Source organism: Leopardus geoffroyi, chromosome B2 (genome assembly GCF_018350155.1).
Source record: "Leopardus geoffroyi isolate Oge1 chromosome B2, O.geoffroyi_Oge1_pat1.0, whole genome shotgun sequence".
NCBI classification, from domain to species: Eukaryota; Metazoa; Chordata; class Mammalia; order Carnivora; family Felidae; genus Leopardus; species Leopardus geoffroyi.
In genome coordinates, this window is record NC_059332.1 from 85,732,909 (window position 1) to 85,751,176 (window position 18,268).

At 35.3% G+C, this 18,268-nt stretch overlaps 1 long non-coding RNA gene across 1 annotated transcript in view; it reads right to left on the reverse strand.

The window, feature by feature from the left end:
- LOC123609775 overlaps nt 1-17,986 on the reverse strand; it is a 39,749-nt gene extending 21,763 nt beyond the window's left edge. The window contains exon 1 of the long non-coding RNA XR_006717959.1: nt 17,919-17,986. This is a non-coding gene — a long non-coding RNA (uncharacterized LOC123609775). The remainder of the gene's footprint in view (nt 1-17,918) is intronic.
- Between the last annotated feature and the right edge of the window lie 282 nt (nt 17,987-18,268).

The following is an 18,268-nucleotide window of genomic DNA, read 5'->3' on the forward strand; positions in this document are numbered from 1 at the left end:
TTATTGACCTTATGATGGCTAAGAGTATCTTTCAACATTGTATCCAGTGTCTCAATCCAGGTCAGATAAATCTTTTTTATAACATTCTATATAAGGTTGGTAGCTCTCTCATACTCATAAACACATTTCCAAATTCCGTCTCCTTTGATTTTTCTCTCCCGCCATCACCAAAACAATTAAGACTACTTAAAACAATCTCATGGAAGCGCTTGCACTTTTATGGCATTTTCCCTTAAGAAAAGCTTCCAATCAAAAAAAAAAAAAAAAAAAAGCTTCCAGAGATCAATACTGGAAATGAGTAAAATTTAGAAATATGTTGGAAGTAGTTTCCTTCAAAATTCTTTAGTTAGATTTGAACCAGAAGGAAGTAAAATGACAATTTAAAAATTCCTCAACTCCTCATGCTGTCTGCTCATCACTCACCTCTAACCCTCCTTCAAGTCATGAGAGCTTTATGGCAGATGAAATAGTTCATCATTTTCTACTGCCAAAAATCAGGTTTATGGAGACAATTGTTTTGGTCATATGTGACTCAAAGATCAATTTGTGATAACTAAAACAAACTTTTAAATTCAGTAAAGAAAATAAAAGTCCATTTTAAAATGAACCAAATATTCAAAGCAAACAAAAGCATTATTTCAAAGAGATGTCTGCACTCCCATATTCATTGAACCATTATTTACCATAGCCAATGTATGGAAACAACCTAAGTGTCTATCTATAGATGAATGGATGAATAAAATGTAATGTATACAATATGGAATATTAGCCTTAAAAAGAGAAGAAAATCCTGCCATATATGACAAGCTGGAGAGCATAATGCTAAGGGAGATAAGCCAGACAGTGAAAGATAAGACAAATACTGCAATGTATCACTTATATGTGGAATCTAAAAAAAACAAAAAAAAGAAAGGATTTATAAGGTCTGAGAATCTAACATAAAACATGGTTATTTACACTGTATTGTACAGTTGAAATTTGCTAACAAAATAGAACTTAAATGTTCTCACCATAAAAAAAAAGGTAAAATATATGAAGTGATGGTGTGTTGATTAACTCAATGGGGGAGTCTTTTCACAATGTTTATGTATATGAAATCATCATGTTGTACACTTTAAAGATCTTATAATTTTGTCAATTATACCAGACTGAAAATTTTTAAGCACTAAAAATATATAAATACATAAGTGGGCATTTATGTTTTTTATTTCACCACTTTATCAATAGTCTAGCAGTTACAATGGAAGAAAAAAATACTTCATTATTAATAAGCGGGGCATTTGATTGTAGATGAATCTCAAAATACCAGTAGAGCGCTTTTAGTTTGTTAGTTGGTCAAATAATACTCCTATTCCTGTTACGTAACAGACATCACTGTGTCAATCCATGATCAAATCTGCCACAATTGAGAAAATATTTTTTTCTTGGCTGTACATCAAATCCATGCAAGTAGAATGAAATTAGAAAGAGACAATGCAGATTTCCAACCACCCTTGTAAGTAATTGACATAGGTCTTTAGTAAGCAATCTTTCTCTCTTAGTCCCCTTTTTGCTTTAAGCAATCTTTCTCTCTCAGCCCCCTTTTTGCTTGATAGGGAATAAACCACAGACACCCAAGAAAGAAAAAATAGGAAAGATCATGAAAGGTAATATGCTTCCAATTTTACAGGAGGCACCCTATATTCTTCTAAGATATGAAGACAATCATTAACAGGCTTTTGTAAATTCTTAACTTTTAATTTGGCTTCCTGATTTCATACCTTCAAGATAGCTAGGCTTCCAAATTTTGCCAAATTCCTGAAATTTCTATTTAGTAGAGGGCTTGTTTGAATAACAAAGACCTAATAAAAAATCTCCAAAATGCTCCCTGCCACTGGGCTTCTTGTTATCTACCAAAAAAAAAAAAAAAAAATTGTAAAGCTTCACAAGTACTCACTTGGCCTCTTTTGACAGAGAAAACCAAGGTTGATAATTTAAGCTTGAAAACATAGAAAGGTTAACGTATAAAGCCCAGAAAAGTCCTTACGACGTTTCACTTGAGTTCAGGACTTAAGTATATATGGTTTCAGTGATCCTTATAAGAAAAGGCAGAATGGCTTAGTGGACCAGAGTATGTGAATTGGAATCAGATGCCCGTGAAAGCCAACCCTTGAACTTGGCACCTTGAAAAATCCTTTTAATCATTTTGTCCTTAGAGAATTGTCACTTACCAGGTAGGGTGCACCACCTTACACAGATGCCAGAATGAAAATTTATAACTCATATTAAGCAGAAGTCGTAGTGTCATTAAGCAGATCGTGACTCTATTACAACATATCCTGGGCTGAAATTGAGAAATGAGAGCAATTGGATTCAACATGTTGTTTTAGTATGTAATATACTCCAGCATATACGTAAAATCAACCAACTACACCTTCGTGCAGAAAGCAAAAGCACATATTGCCATTTAGTCATCTTGCTAAAAATTGAAAATAAATGTTTTTGCAAATGTTAATGTTCTCATTCAAAATGTTCTTTTCTAAAATTGGAATCATTTTTCAGGGCTTTCATTTTACACATTTGTAGCATTATTTTGTAAATGGATAGCTCCAAGCAATTTATAATGAGGTTACATTAATTTGCTAAAACAAATTCAGAATCCCTAAATGTTGTATATTATTTGGCTTTATATCATGTAACACATGTCATAGATGCATCATCATATGCTAGTTTGAGATCCTGAAAGAAAGAAGTAAAGTTTATCACAGTTGTTTACCATTTAATCCATTTATTTATTCAACAAATAATTATTGAATACCTTATATTTCCACGTTCCATGACAAGTGTCAGGTATACGTGTTTAAAAAAAATACACACAAGGTATGCTCTCATGAAACTTATACTTTAGTAGGAAACACAAACTGAAAATAAAGAAATGAATACAAGAGCACATTTTTTTTTTTGAAAACTCACCTATCCCAAAGAAGCACGTTTTATAAGTTTAAGAGAATTAAGGCAGAGTCTGAGGACATGGAATTTAAATTAAGATCTGGACTTTGACGAAATTGTAGACAAGTGAAGGACATTTCATAGAATTGATAGCATGTGCGAATGCCTGGTGTAGGAAGTCAGTAAATTCAAGGAATTGGAAGGAGGACAGTGTTACTGACACAGTGAGTTAAGGAGAAAATGTCTGGAGATGAAGTTGGGGAGGTATTCAAACCAAGATCCTATAGGGTCAGTTTTACTTCCTGGAATAATTCATTGAATGCCATTGAATTTTGTTTTTAGTAGGGTGATAACATGATTAAGTGTCCAGTTGCAAAATAGCATTTTGAAATTTATGAATAATGACATATTTGAGGGCAAGAATAAAGCAAGCACACAAAACAGGAGTCTATTGTAGTAAAAAATGATAGTGTCGTGAGTTAGTGATGCCAATAGAAATGCAAACAACTACAAGTCAAGAATTACAGAGAATGAGAACAGACTGAGCAAGAGCAGAGAATGAGAGAAGTGACAAGAACGATTTAAAAATATCTATTTTGAGTATCTGCATCATGGAGGTGCCATTTAAAAAAAACGAGAAAAAACAAAGCAAGAAATTAAGCAAAATCTGATCGAAAAGAGCAAAAAGTAAATTTTGGAACATAAAAGTTTATCATCGGGAAGCGTTCTGGTGAATGTGTCAGTTGGGTAGGTGCATACATAAATTTGCATCTTGTTAGCAGGTTCATGGCTAGAGATTAAAATGTGGGGTCATTTAAATCCATTAGCCATTAAGGACTGATGAGGGAGCAGTTTTCTTGTAGCAATTTGAGTAGAAGCCAGATTGGAGTACATTTTGGAGTGAAAGGAAATTGGATTACATGAAAACAGTCATCCTAAATGGCTTTTTTGAGAAACTTACACGAAGAAAAGCAGAAGGGTTTTATATGTTAGATGTAAGGTTTGTCAGAGAGGGGTTTTTACTTACTATTTTTATTATTATTTAATATAGAAGTATAGCAGGGCATATTTGAATGCAGGAATTATTTTAATGGAGGAAAACGCAGAGTGGAGAAGTAAATATTGAAAGAAACAAGTTTAAAAAGAGGCATCAAGATCATGACCAATTGTGGAAGGACTGAGTCTGTGGTAACAGGAGGTGGCATAGTATCTGGGAGGGCAGGGTCAGTGATCTTTAAATAATAAATTTTTTAATCCAATTGTAAAATAATCCTGCCTATTGCTACACCATTTCAGAGCATAGCTATGAAAATCTTCTGCCGCAGTTTCACACCAATTTGTTGATATCCTGTCCTTTAAAGTTGGAGACTAATGGGTTATTGTTGAGCCTGTATTTAAGAGTGTGTGTGTGTGCGCGCGCGCGCGCCCGCACAAGGCACAATGTATGGAGTGGCCATGAAAGCCTTATGCTTCTAAGAATTCTACTTCCTCTGTTAAGTATCTGTATAATAATAAATCTGCACAAAAACTGCTGAAGATCGCAAGGGAAAATGAAAATGCTTGGTGAGAAAGGAGTAGAACGTGGATCTCCTAACATAGATACATTGTGCCTGCTTTATAGCAGACTAGGCTTCAAGCAAAATAATCTCAGTTCTTTCACTGCTTTCTCTGGGTTTAATGCTTCTCATGTTATCTTAGGAAAATAGGTTGGTCTGGATTGAATTAATACAAATGAATAATAAAAGCAAATGGGCATTTGCAGATGAAATCATGTCTAATTCATCTCATGTTCATGGTATGATTTTTGTCAAAATAAATGCGTGTGGGTGTTACAAATGAACCACTGTTTCAACAAAGGAAAGGAAATAACAATAGTGATTGTCAAAGTGATTTTAGGATGCATAATTTTACTAATATGTGCTATAGAGTCTACAGAGAAGAAAATATTTTGTATGGAGTCTAGAGAAAAACATTCTGTGGAGTAAGACTAAAAATTTATGGCAGGTTAAGAATCATATGGAGAACTTTCAAAAACACAGATTTGGGGCCGAAGTGCGGAGATTTGGATTCAGTAGGTCTGAAGTGGGTCCTGGAAATCTGCACTGAAGAAACTTTTCCATGCAGTTGGCTTGCAAAGTGACCATATCTCACAATTTCAAAAACGAAGGTTAAAAAACAGGATCAGAATTGTTCTTTTATCCAAAATCTAACTTGTAGCAGTTAAGCAAAGTAGAAAAAATACAGGATGGAGAGGCAATCATACTTGGTTAAATTCACAGATTATTTTGACCTAAGATAAGTGATCTCATCTCTTTTTGGAGTAGAGAGAATGGGGCAAAATAAACATTTGAAACTTGTCAATCTAGGAATTTATTTATTTATTTATTTATTTATTTATTTATTTAGAGTGCAAGTGAGCATGGGGCAGAGAGAGAGAGAGAGAGAGAGAGAGAGAAAGAAGGAATCTCAGGAGGGGTAGAAAGAGAGAGAGAGAGACAAGTGGGAAGTGGGGCTCACCTAAAGCAGGGTACTAGCTCACCTGATGTGGTACTCGAACTCACGAACCATGAGATCATGACCTGAGCCAAAGTCACATGCTTAACAGCTGAGCTACCCAGGCGCCCTCAATTTAGGATTTTATTAACTGAAATATATATTGGCAAATTTTACCAAGAGAGAAATTTATAAAATCACATTTGTGGCTTCATGTAATAGAATTTTCCACATTCCCCATTATAATTTCAAATTAAATATGGCCAATGAGTTTCAAATTTTGTTTCCAAATTTTATTATTATTAAAAAATGTTTTTTTTTTTTTAATTTTTTTTTTCAACGTTTATTTATTTTTGGGACAGAGAGAGACAGAGCATGAACGGGGGAGGGGCAGAGAGAGAGGGAGACACAGAATCGGAAGCAGGCTCCAGGCTCTGAGCCATCAGCCCAGAGCCCGACGCGGGGCTCGAACCCACGGACCGCGAGATCGTGACCTGGCTGAAGTCGGACGTCTAACCGACTGCGCCACCCAGGCGCCCCTAAAAAATGTTTTTTAATGTTTATTTATTTTTGAGAGAGAGAGCGAGCGTGAGTGGGGGAGGGGCAGAGAGAGAGGGAGACACAGATTCTGAAGCAGGCTCCAGGCTCTGAGGTGTCAGCACAGAGACCAACGTGGGGTTTGAACCTACGAACAGTGAGATCATGACCTGAGCCAAAGTTGAGCACTCAACCCACTGAGCCACCCAGGCGCCCCTAAAATTAATTTTAAAAAAGTATATTTCTGTAATTTGTTACAATTATATGTACATCATCAAAGAATAACAATTAGTAACAATTACATATAGGTAGAAAAGTACTGTCATATTGAAACAATCACTTGAATATTTAAAATGCTGAAAGAAAAAGAAAGGTTACTGGGGTGCCTGGGTGGTTCAGTCCATTAAGCCTCTGACTCTTGATTTTGGCTCAGGTCATGTTCTCGTGGGTTTGAACCCTGCATATGGCTTCACTCTGGCAGTGTGGAACCTGCTTGGGACTCTCTCTCTCCTTCACTCTGCCCCTTCTCAGCTTGCTCATTCTTTCAAAATCAATAAATAAACTTAAAAAAATTAAAATAAGAAAAAGGAAGTTTACTGAATGATATAATAGGTCCTAACGGCTGAACATTTTTGTCCACGCATCACTCCTAAACCATGCTGGTCACAAATGCAAAACAAAGCTATTCAAAGAACAGGATATTCTTTCCTTGGTTGCAGATAGAAAAATTAAATCAGACAAATTCTATATATCTATTCTGCCAGTAATCCTAGTGTCTTAATTATGCTTACTATATAGTAAATATTAAATTGGGTGGAGTGATTCCTTCCACTGTACTTTTTATGTGTATTTTATTTTTTAAATTAACTTTATGTTAGAGAAAGAGAGAGAGCAGGGCAGGGGCAGAGACAGAGACAAGAGAATCTCATGCAGGCTCCACGCTCAGCACGGATCCCGATGAAGAGCTTGAACCCATGATCCTGGGATCGTGACCTAAGCCAAAATCAGGAGTTGGACACTTGACTAACTGAGCCATTCAGGTGCCCCTATTCTTCTTTTTCGAGGTCCCATGCCCTTACATGTAAACACAATAATAAACGTCTTTGTGTCTACCAAAATCTATGTCCTGATCTTGACAGAAATTGCTTCAAACCTATATGAATTCGGGGAGAATTATCATATTTACTTCCTTGAATCTTCCAATCCATTAATTTGCTAACAGTTCTGCTTTTTAGATACCAGGGCTCTGTCACTCATAGCAAAGCACCACGCATTATCAATGGGTAAAGCTGCACAGGGGGTAGGTCATCAAATTGGAATAATTGTAACATTAGATAGACTTGCATTGTGTTTATTTTTACTCTACAAAGTGATTATTTTATCTTCTGTTCAAAACCAGGTAATAGACAAATGAATTGATCCACAATGTGTGTGAAGTATTACTGGGGATATTAAATATTTTAAGTGGAATGCAGTTTATCTTGAAAGCATAACAGTACCTATTTATTGCCATCTCCAGATTAGGAGAAAGAATAGAAATTGCCCTGTGGTGACCAGGCCTTTGGGAGGGCCCAGAGAGGCAGTTGGTGAAGAAAGTGAGGTAGTTCCCAATTAACTCTATAGGTGAACCATTGACTTCATGAAACTGTGGGGCTTCTCATTTTGCCTTCAGCATTATTGGTTCCCTTTCCTCCCTGAGCTATTTTACTAAGTCATTTGAGGTTAAACACAAAGGTGTGTCTTACGGAAAGGGCAGAGTGAGAAAGGATAAGTGACCCAAAGTGATTCAAACCAGACTTGGAACCTCTCTAAATATGGTCTGTTCACCAGTTTCCCAGAATGGAGTGGGGCTCCGAAAGTGTATTTTCCCATCCTGTTCCTCATTTACCTTCTGACCGTGGAGAGAGAAACTTCTCAATTGGGCGGTGCATTAGATGTGCTGTGATTTACAAACAGATTTGCCAGCATCCTTCCCTGCCCCCTCCACCCCCTGAGAAAGACAATGAAATAAAAAGTTTTTCACCCCACGTACCATTTAAAAAATTCCACAGGTGATTCTGACACAAAGCCTAGGTGCAGAACACTGGTGTGGAGACTAAAGTAGGTAATGCCAGTTATTAAAACCAACAGATGCAGAGAGCTTAATGGAAAAGCCATTGTAACTTCCTACTGATCTCTGCCTTTTCTATTAGCTTCAGTTAGATTTTCATGGGAATTCATGTTTGTGACTGAATGGTGAATTTATCTGGTCACAGGTGGAAACCAGTGGTCTCATGGCCTTGTGATTTAGAAAGCAGTAGGAGAGGAAAACATTGCTAAGGTGGGATAAAGGGGAATTTTGTTCTGGCAGAAAACTGTAAACCTTTCTGTAAGGTTAAGCTCTACACCACCTCCAGCCAATTAGCGAGAACAACATCGATAGGGCAGCCTTGCAAAAATGGTCATGAGCCTCCCATGCTAAACAACACAAAATTCTGAAAATTTATAGGCAAATTATGTAGAGTTAAGGTGCACAGTCAAATGCAGTCAATTAATGTTATCATTATAAATCAGGATTACAGCTTGCCATGTAAATAATAGTTCATAGTAAGCATAAATAACAGCACAAGTGACTCAATTTAGCAAATCACACAAGCTGCTGTGCATGGTCAGTGTACCGAACTGTTGAAGAGAAAATGAGCCAATTTAGTGCTGGCAGAGAGATTGCTGGAATGCTAATTCAATATTAAACAGACATCAAAGTAGCTGATAGAACTGAAAGCAAACTACAGGCAAAGAAATTCAAGACCAGTAGCAAACAAACAAAAGGCTCAGGAAAACAAGGTGGCGGAAGTTTTAAATTAATAACCAAAGAAACCGCATCGTCTTTTTAAAAATGTAGCCGATGCAGTAGTGGTTCTGAGACAGAATGCAGCAGGGAGCATAGGTTATGCACAGCAGTGAGAGGTCAGATGATCTAGGTTCAAACTGCCACCAAAATTCCAAAGTCACTCTACCTCTCCTTTGAAAAAATGGAGAGCTATAAATGGCCCTTAACTCATAGAATTGCTCTGACAGCAGTACAGGCTAATGAACATAGCATGGTGTGTGTTGTGCAGTAAACTCAATAGATGTCAGCCAAAAAACCCACAAAAAACAAAAAAACAAAAACTTGAACACTCAAGCCTTAGCTGCTGTAGTTACTTTGATAATTCATCACGTCACTCAAGATATGTTCTGTTGTCCACACCTTTGTTTAAGGGAAGAAATCTGCTTTCTTATTGTAAAGAGGGCACTCTGAAGGTATTGTAGTAGTATAGTTTACCCTTCTGTATTTCTCTAGGAAGTCAGAACACAGAGCACGGAGTGTGTCAGCTCCCCAGGACGGCTGTAACAGTGCCACAGAATGAATGGCTGACAAAAATAGAAATTCATTGTCTCACAGTTCCTGAGACTGAGTATGAAGTCAGGGTGCCCGCAGGGCCAAGCCCCCCTCTGAGATTCTGGGTAGCACCCTCCCTTGCTTCCACCTTGACCCTGCAAGGCCAGCCACCTTGGCCTCCCTGGTGCTTCACCAAGTATGCCAAAGCTACTCCTCCTTCAGGGATTTGAACACTCCACCCCCCTTTGCCGGGAGCATTCCTCCTCAGCGTCCCTGTGTTTACTTCTCATTTCCTCCAAGTCTTTCCATAAATACCACTTTCTCCGAGACAGCCTCTCTAGACTGCCCTCCGTGACAGAAATTCCGATAAACCTTCCATCTACCCTGCTTTCGACTTCTCCATATCATTAATACACTAAAAGTCCAAGTATTTGTTAAGGTTCTAGTCAGTCCTGTAGAGTAAAAATATCACTGTAGGGTGTGTTTTTGTCTGTTTATATGGCACTAAGAACATAACCTGCACGAATTAGGCACTCGATAAGTAGGTCAAATGAATTAAAAAATGAAATTTAACAATCTTACAAGATACTTGGAAAAGTGTCTGGTGTATTGTCAGCATTTGATACATGTAAATTATTGTTTTACTATTACTAGTAAATGCTCTTTGAGAAAAATTGATGATCATCATCATTATTGCACTTATGGAGGATATATTGTGTTTCAGAAAATGTACTGTTCTGTGTTTTACCTCATTTAATTCCTTCAATTCTATGGGGCAGGTATTGTTATTATTAATATCACTATTTTACGAAGGGGAAAACAGACATTCAGAAATAAAAATAATTTGTTGAAGCTCAATTATCTTATAAATATGGTAAAGTTTATTTTTTATTAAAAAATTTTCAGCTAAGTCACGGGCACCTGGGTGGTTCAGTCAGTTGAGCGTCCAACTTCAGCTCAGGTCATGATCTCACGGTCTGCAAATTCAAGCCCCACATTGGTCTTGTTGCTGTCAGCACAGAACTTGCTTTGGATCTTCTGTCTTCCTCTCTGCCCCTTCCCTGCTCACGCACTCTCTCTCAAAAGTAAATAAAACATTAAAAATATATATCCGCTAAGTCATTAGACTTTTTAAATAATGGACCAGATGAAAATAAATTCCATTTTAAAAGAAAATGAAATGGAAAAACTGAAGTCTTCATGATATTTTATGCTTTTAGATGGCCTAATTGTCCTGAATGTTCCTGGTCAGGCTCTCATGCTAGGGTCCCTATGCCCCCAACACTGAAACAGAAGCATTCCGACACATGCTTTATAATTTCCACCAATCACTGAGGACAGTCCAAAGATTAAATAGGATTGATGGTTAATACTGCCACTAATCTAAACACAGCAATCCAGTGGTTATATTCTCAAAGCTGTTCTGGTTTCTATGGCACCATTTGTAGCTGGGAAAGGAGCTGTGTCACTCTTGAGGGGTCTGTTCTCTTGTGTAAGAGCACAGGAGGCCTCAGCTAGTGTTAGAAGATGCTAAATTCTGAAATTCACTTATTTCCAAAGAAGCCCAGTTGTTAAGGACATTCTAAAGGACTTATCATCTGTAAAATCAGAAGGAAAGCAGCCTATTCATTTAGTGCTCTTTGGAAAGAAACCAAGTCATCCCCTTCTATCATTGAGAATTCTGCCAAAGACGTGGGACTCTGTGGGCAATGGAGGTCAGACTAGTCCCAACCCACCCCTGTGAGTAACATTAAAAAAAAAAAAAAAAAAAAAGCTTCTCGGAAACATTTGGAATCATGGTAAATGTTTCCTGCCTACACAGAATATCCTTTAAAACTTCTCAGGAGTTAAGTCTCCAACTGTGGAAACATTTGTATAAATTATATGTAGATTAGGCACTCTGTATATGCATTATATAAAACTGAACTCTCTATTCACTTTTATAACCCTCTGAATTTTAACTGAAGGCATTGATTTTTAAATTTTCTCTAGTAAGAGCAGTTGATTTCATATCTACAGCTACCATTTAAGGGTTATATAAATTTTAAAACGTCTTTGAGAATGAATAGCAATAATATATAGAGTGCTTATAAATATTTATATAATACAACATAATATATGGCATTAATAAAATATGTATAGCTTATTGTGTACTAGGTACTGTTCTAAGTTCTTCAGAAGCTGTAAGTAAACAGTGAATTGTTTTGAGATTCTGATGTAATTGTGAATTATATCAATTAGAATAACTACTTTTTAAAATTTTTATTTAAATTGCAGTTAGTGAACATACAATATAATATTAATTTTAGATGTACAATATAGTGATTTAACACCTCCATACAACACCCAGTGCTCATCACAAGTGCACCCATTAATCCCCATCACCTCTTTAACCCATCCCCTCACCCACCTCCATTCTGGTAACCATCAGTTTGTTCTCTATAGTTAAGAGTCTGTTTCTTGGTTTGCCCTCTCTCTCTTTTCTTGCCCTTTGCTCATTTGTTTTGTTTCTTAAATTATACATCTGGGTGAAATCCTATCGTATTTGTCTTTCTCTGACTAACTTCTTTCACTTAGCATAATACTCTCTTACTCCATCCGTGTTGTTGCAAATGGCAAGATTTCATTCTTTTTTATGGCTGAATAATATTCCATCAGGTACATATATCACCTCTTCCTTATCTAGTCATCAGTTGATGGACACTTGAGCTGTTTCCATAATTTAGCTATTGTAGATAATGCTGCTATAAACATTGGGAGATCATATTTTCCTTTGAATTAATATTTTTGTATTCTTTGGGTAAATACCTACTAGTGTAATTACTGGATCCTGGGGTAGTTCTATTTTTAACTTTTTGAGGAAACTTCATACTGTTTGCCAGAGTGGCTTTACCGGTTCTCAGTCTCATCAATATTGCAAGAGGGTTCCCTTTCTCCACATCCTCCCCAACACCTGTTGTTTCTTGTATTGTTGATTTTAGCCATTCTGACAGGTGTGAGGTGATATATCATTGTCTTTTTTATTTACATTTCCCTGATGATGAGTGATGTTCAGCATCTTTTCATGGGTCTGTTGGTCATTTGTATGTCTTCTTTGGAAAAATGTCTATTCCTATCTTTTGCCTATTTTCGATCAGATTACTTATTTTTTGGTGGTTGACTTTCATAAGTTCTTTATATATTTTAGATACTAACCCCTTACCAGACATGTCCTTTGCAAATATCTTCTCTTAATCCATAGGTTGTCTTTTAGTTTTGTTGATCATTTCCTTCACTGTGCAGAAAATTTTTATTTTACTGTAGTCCCAATAGTTTATGTTTTCTTTTGTTTCCCTTGCTTTAGGTTACGTATCTGGAATGAAATTGCTATGACTGATGTCAAAGAAGTTACTGTCTGTGTGCTCTTCTAGAACTTTTATGGTTTCTGGTCTCACACTTAGGTCTGTCATCCATTTTGAATTTATGTTTGTATCCAGTGTAAGAAGGTGGTCCACTTTTATTCCTCTGCATGTTGCTGTCCAGTGTTCCCAAAACCATTTGCTGAAGAGACTTTCTTTAGCCCATTGGATATTCTTTACTGCTTTGTTGAAGATTAATTGACCATAATAGTTGTGAGTTCATTTCTGGGTTTTCTATTCGGTTCTATTGACCTACATGTCTATTTTGTGCCAGTACCATACTGTTTTAATTACGACAGCTTTTAATATAACTTGAAGTCTGGAATTGTGATGCCTTCTTTTCTTTTTTAAGGTTGCTTTGGCTATTTGGGGTCTATTGTGGTTCCATACAAGTTTTAGGATTATTTTTTCTAGTTCTATGAAGAATGCTGGTGGTATTTGGTAGGGATTACATTAAATGTAGAATATTTTTTAATGTGTAAAAATACATTTAAATGATAATGCATATTATTAAATAATCCAATTAGAGATTTATGTGTTTTGTGCTATCAGAATAAAATTCTGTGGCTGTGAAATCAGTTTTGCCATATTGCCATCATTAGTATATAGCTAATATGTCCAATTCTAAACTAAATACTATTCTGATTGTTTAGTGTTATTTAGATCTGTCTCTTACTATTCTTTTACCAGGTATTCTGGTAAAGTTCTGGTCAGTTTACAGATGAACAATTCTAGTTTTTAACTTGGTTGCTCTTAAGCCTCTATATTTTCTCCATAGTTTTACTTTTAATGAGGTGTACAAAATAAAACCATCCTTTTTAATCAGTATTATGGCTACATTGATCATTTTTAGTATGGTCTGTGTTGAATATTGTTAGGGCAAGTATAGTCTACTTTATTTTCCATATTGCCAAGTATGACAACATATTATGCTTAAATTATTGTTTGATAACTCTTCTAAAATTCTTTATTTTTACATGTGCAGTATTTTGTATGAATCATTCATCTATGAGTTTAAAATAAAACAATTTCACTATTTCATTTGGCCAGGGGCATACCTTTTTTCCTCCCCATTAATCTTCTCTTTAAATACTAACTAGCTATATTTCTTCTATGTTTTCAGTTCATATGTTCCAGATTGAATTTCAGTCTGATATCTATTAAAAGAATGTTTATGAAAAATACGATCCCTAAAGAGAATAACTTTAGAGAACTTGTCTATTGTTCCAATGGATTCTGCATACTTTAAATATGATATTTTAAAATCCACAAAATAATTTAGTTTTATGAGGATCCAATGTCCATTTGAAAGAAGGAAAGCCATTTATAGAAATTAATCTAAGGGAAAAATTAACACATCCTTAGACTAAAGCAGGTTCATAATCTCTGGTATGTCAAATAGGATTTCACTCTGTAATAGTAATACATTAAAAAATATGCCTACCAAGTATTGAAAAATGGACTCCAATGGCATAAAAGGAAAACAGAATATATGAAATTATTGACAACATTTTAATTTTCTTTGGAAGTTAACTGAAATGTCCTTATATATTATTAAAATAGAAATTCATACCAAAATTTGCATTTTGAGAGCCATGGACAAAACAGTGTTTAACTTTATCCTAGTAATTTCTCTTGGAGCTATAATTACAGATTTTTTTTCATCAGTCTATTCTCAGTCTGAGATTTCAGTTCTGATTGGTATTGTAGGTTTAATTTCTGGGTGCTAACAGAAGAGCAAAAGAGATAACATTAGTTAAGTGTCTATTATGTCTATTAAGAGTCATTAATTCTCAGGATAACTTCTCGATTAGGTATATAAAAGAATGAAGATCTTTAAGAAAGTGGCTGTTACAGAAAATCCTTATTGAATACAGCATCAGTTATGATAGGCAGAACATGGTAATATAAGTCCATGAGAAAATAAACAAAACAGACTTTCATCAAATGCAGGGAAATTGATTATCTCAGTAGCACTTAGATCCTCAACATTTATCGTTTTTAACCAAATGCAAAATTTGCATCAGAAATGCTGTGGCTAATTCGTTCTCTCAATTTATTATCGTCAACAGTAACTACTGAGTGGAATTAACTGTGCTAGACTAGAGATTGACAAGAGATTTAATGAGTGTTTATTTTTTAACACAGATCAAATAACATCATTCATGCACACATGGAAATTGTAGTATAAAGAAATGGTGTCATCATCATGAACAACTAAAATGGAATTTACCATGTGACTCACTGATCCTAAGAATAAAGTCTTTCAAATCCAGTATCATTAAAAATGCTAATATTTCAATTATACAGGCATTCTCTAATGTCCTAAGCATCAGGTCAACAGAAAGATGTGGAAAGCTATAATTTTAGAATTAAAACAAAGATATTAGATCATCATATTAAACTCAAGCTACTAATAAGATTAAAGGTCATTCTTATCTCTGTACTTTAAGAAAATAGTTAACAGTTTTTTTCTAATTATATTTTTTCCTTACAATTAAATGCCTAGGATATGTAGGGAGGAGAATATGAAATTTACCAAAGGAAAATATAGCTTATTTCTTCTTGTTAAATAATAACTAAATTTTCTGGAAATTTCGTTGGACATGGTCCCCCCCCCCCAAAAAAAAAAAGAAAGATTTCACTGCTAACATATTAGTTTCCAGCATCATCAAGAATATGTTCAAATTTGTCTCTGAAATCAATGAGGTGTCCTGCCAAGCACTCTTGATCATAAAACAAAAAGTTGTATTGATCTCTCCTCAATGGGGGTGGGGTTGGGTTAAAATGTCTTTTAATAAAAAACAAATGGGTGTGTGGAGATCATAAAATTCTGTGCAAACAATATTCTAAGTCCTATTAACCTCCATGCTATCATGGTTAAGAACAGTTTTCAGACATCACATAATGAAATGATTATACTAAGGCAAGTTTCTGAGGAGAAGAAGGGATGATTAAAACACCAAGAATTTACCAGAGCTGCAAGAAGAGAAGTGTTGAGTGGGTCAGTAGACATATTTACTGTTAAAAAATCTACATAAATGAGCCTAGACAGAGAAAGCATCTGTGAATTTGTTAAATTTGAAAACTCTGAGGAGAATAATAAATATAGCACAGGCAGCATGAAAAAAAAAAAGTCCGTGAAATTTGGCAGTCTACTGTGCTAAAAGTAGTTGTATGTACAAAAATGGAACCTTGTACAGCTGGCTTAAGTATAAAGAACCAAAATGGGGAGCCAAAAACTCTAGTACATTAAGAGCCCTTATAGAATATTCAATAAAAAAATAAGTGTCTATTAATATTAAGGACTGTATTTTGGACATGTAGTTGAGAAAAAGAAAATACAGGGGTTTAGAAAAATATGTTAGAAGAGACAAAATGATTGATGTGAAAGTAATATCAGTTTATTACCATACACCATCACTGAAATGTATGTGGTCACTATTCATCTAGCTATCTTTTAGACAGTGTAGTAGAGTTAGTTAAATCTTACATGCTACATAATAGCAAATAATTATTTTTCTGCTCACAGAAAATGTACCTTGTGAGGAGGATAGGGGCAATGGTTTCTAACACTGGTTATAAACCTATACATTTATTAACATGTTTAATTATTTTAAATTAAATTATTTAGTACCTATTGAAAGTACACATTGAAAGCATTTTAATGTGTTGCAGAGTTTTACATTTCACCAGGTACATAGGACAATGTTGAATGATAATTTTTCAAAACATATCTCCAAACTACTACCATTTTAAATCACTGCCCTACTTCTCTCTTCAGCAGCAAACATTTTAAGAGAGAATTGTACTTGAATCTGTAACTGTCAGAGACAAACTTTTACCATGTTGGTAGAAGCTGAGGTGGGGTGGTTTATCTCCTACTTTGACTCTATTGTGAAGACAAGATGTTCATTAGAGTCTACTTGAATCCAAGAAGTTCTCTTACGTGATTTCTGTGCCATAGTAAATTTGGGACTGAGTTTAGTCATTTACTCACCTACTCATTTATTACTCCAAAAATATTTATTGTTAACTATAGTCTGATTTTGTGCTAGGTGCTGGGGATATAGCAGTCACTAGAAAATACAGGGCCCTGCACCTTTTATTTGGGAATAACTGAAAGAGGAATTCTTCTTATTAATTTAAAAAAAAATGACTACATTTAATAAATCATTAAATTACAGGCAATGAATCACGAATATCTCCAAGAGAGCAGTATACTATATATTAGAGTCTACGATTAATATCCTTCTTAAGGGTTGATAATAACTTGCAAGACTACAAGATTACAACTGTTTTATTCCATTTACTATCTGTCCTCATGCTCTTGGTCTTTCATTTTCTGAGGTTGCTTAGTCCTTATTGATACCATCAGTTGATACATGAGTTGATCATCGTCTCACAGAGCCTCCATCCTCATTTCAAGAGGGACTGCCAACTCCCTCACCAAGTGTGCTAGCATGATATTTCCATCATCCCTAGGGTTTGCTACCCTTGTCATAGAACCTCATAACTGTGTTTGTGTTTTCTCATTCTCCTTTGTGTCTTTCATTTCTTCTGTATGCCTCATGCACTGGGAGGTATACATGGGGATGCTTCCTTTGCTGCCTTTCCTATCCTGGGATATTGGATGGCCTCCCTTCCCTCTCTTTGTCCTCCTCACTTATAGTGTATAATACTCTGTTGTCCAGACTCTTTTTTTCCATCTATTCGTCCATTTTAACTTTCAGATTTTGGTCATGGAAAAAGAAGTTATCTATTCATTTCTCAGTAAACCACATTGTTTTAGGTGAAAAATATTACCATCCATGTCCTGTGGAAAGGGCTCCAAGAAACTGTTAAACTTGATTTTTAAGTACCATTCTTTTCATTTTACAAATGTTCATAGCTGGATAATTGTATTGTGAATCTCACCACAAGCTGTAAATATAGTGATCCACTTAGCACATTGATGCTTTTGGCCTTTGCATGATGGCACACTTCTTTGTACATGGCCTGATTACGGATGGCCACACTGATGACGTCTCTTTTTGGATGCAGTTGGAAAATTTGCCTGTCATCGTTTCTTCAGAATTAACATCTTTAAAAATGAAGTTATCTGAATATTGTCCAAACCACTCAAGGTTTCCTTTTCCTACTCACTTTCCTACTTCTAATATCATCTACTCAAAATAGGCTAAACAAGCTGAGTCCCTTACCTTCATCAATGCTCATCTGCCTTGAAACTCCTAACATCCTGGGGTTTTTAGTTTCACCTGCCCAAACATTTCTTCTTCTTTATTCTAAATTCTAAATTCTAAATTCTAATTCTTCTTTATTCTAAATTTATTCTAAATTCCCTAATAGATTTCCTCATTAAGTTTATTCTTAATTAATTTATTCTACTTAATGTTTCAAGTTTTTATTTAAATTCTAGTCAGTTAACATATAGTGTAATTTTAGTTTTAGGAGTAGAATTTAGTGATTTACCACTTACATATAATACCCAGTGTCCATCACAACAAGTGCTCTCCTTAATATCGGAAAGACTCCACCAAAAAATTGCTAA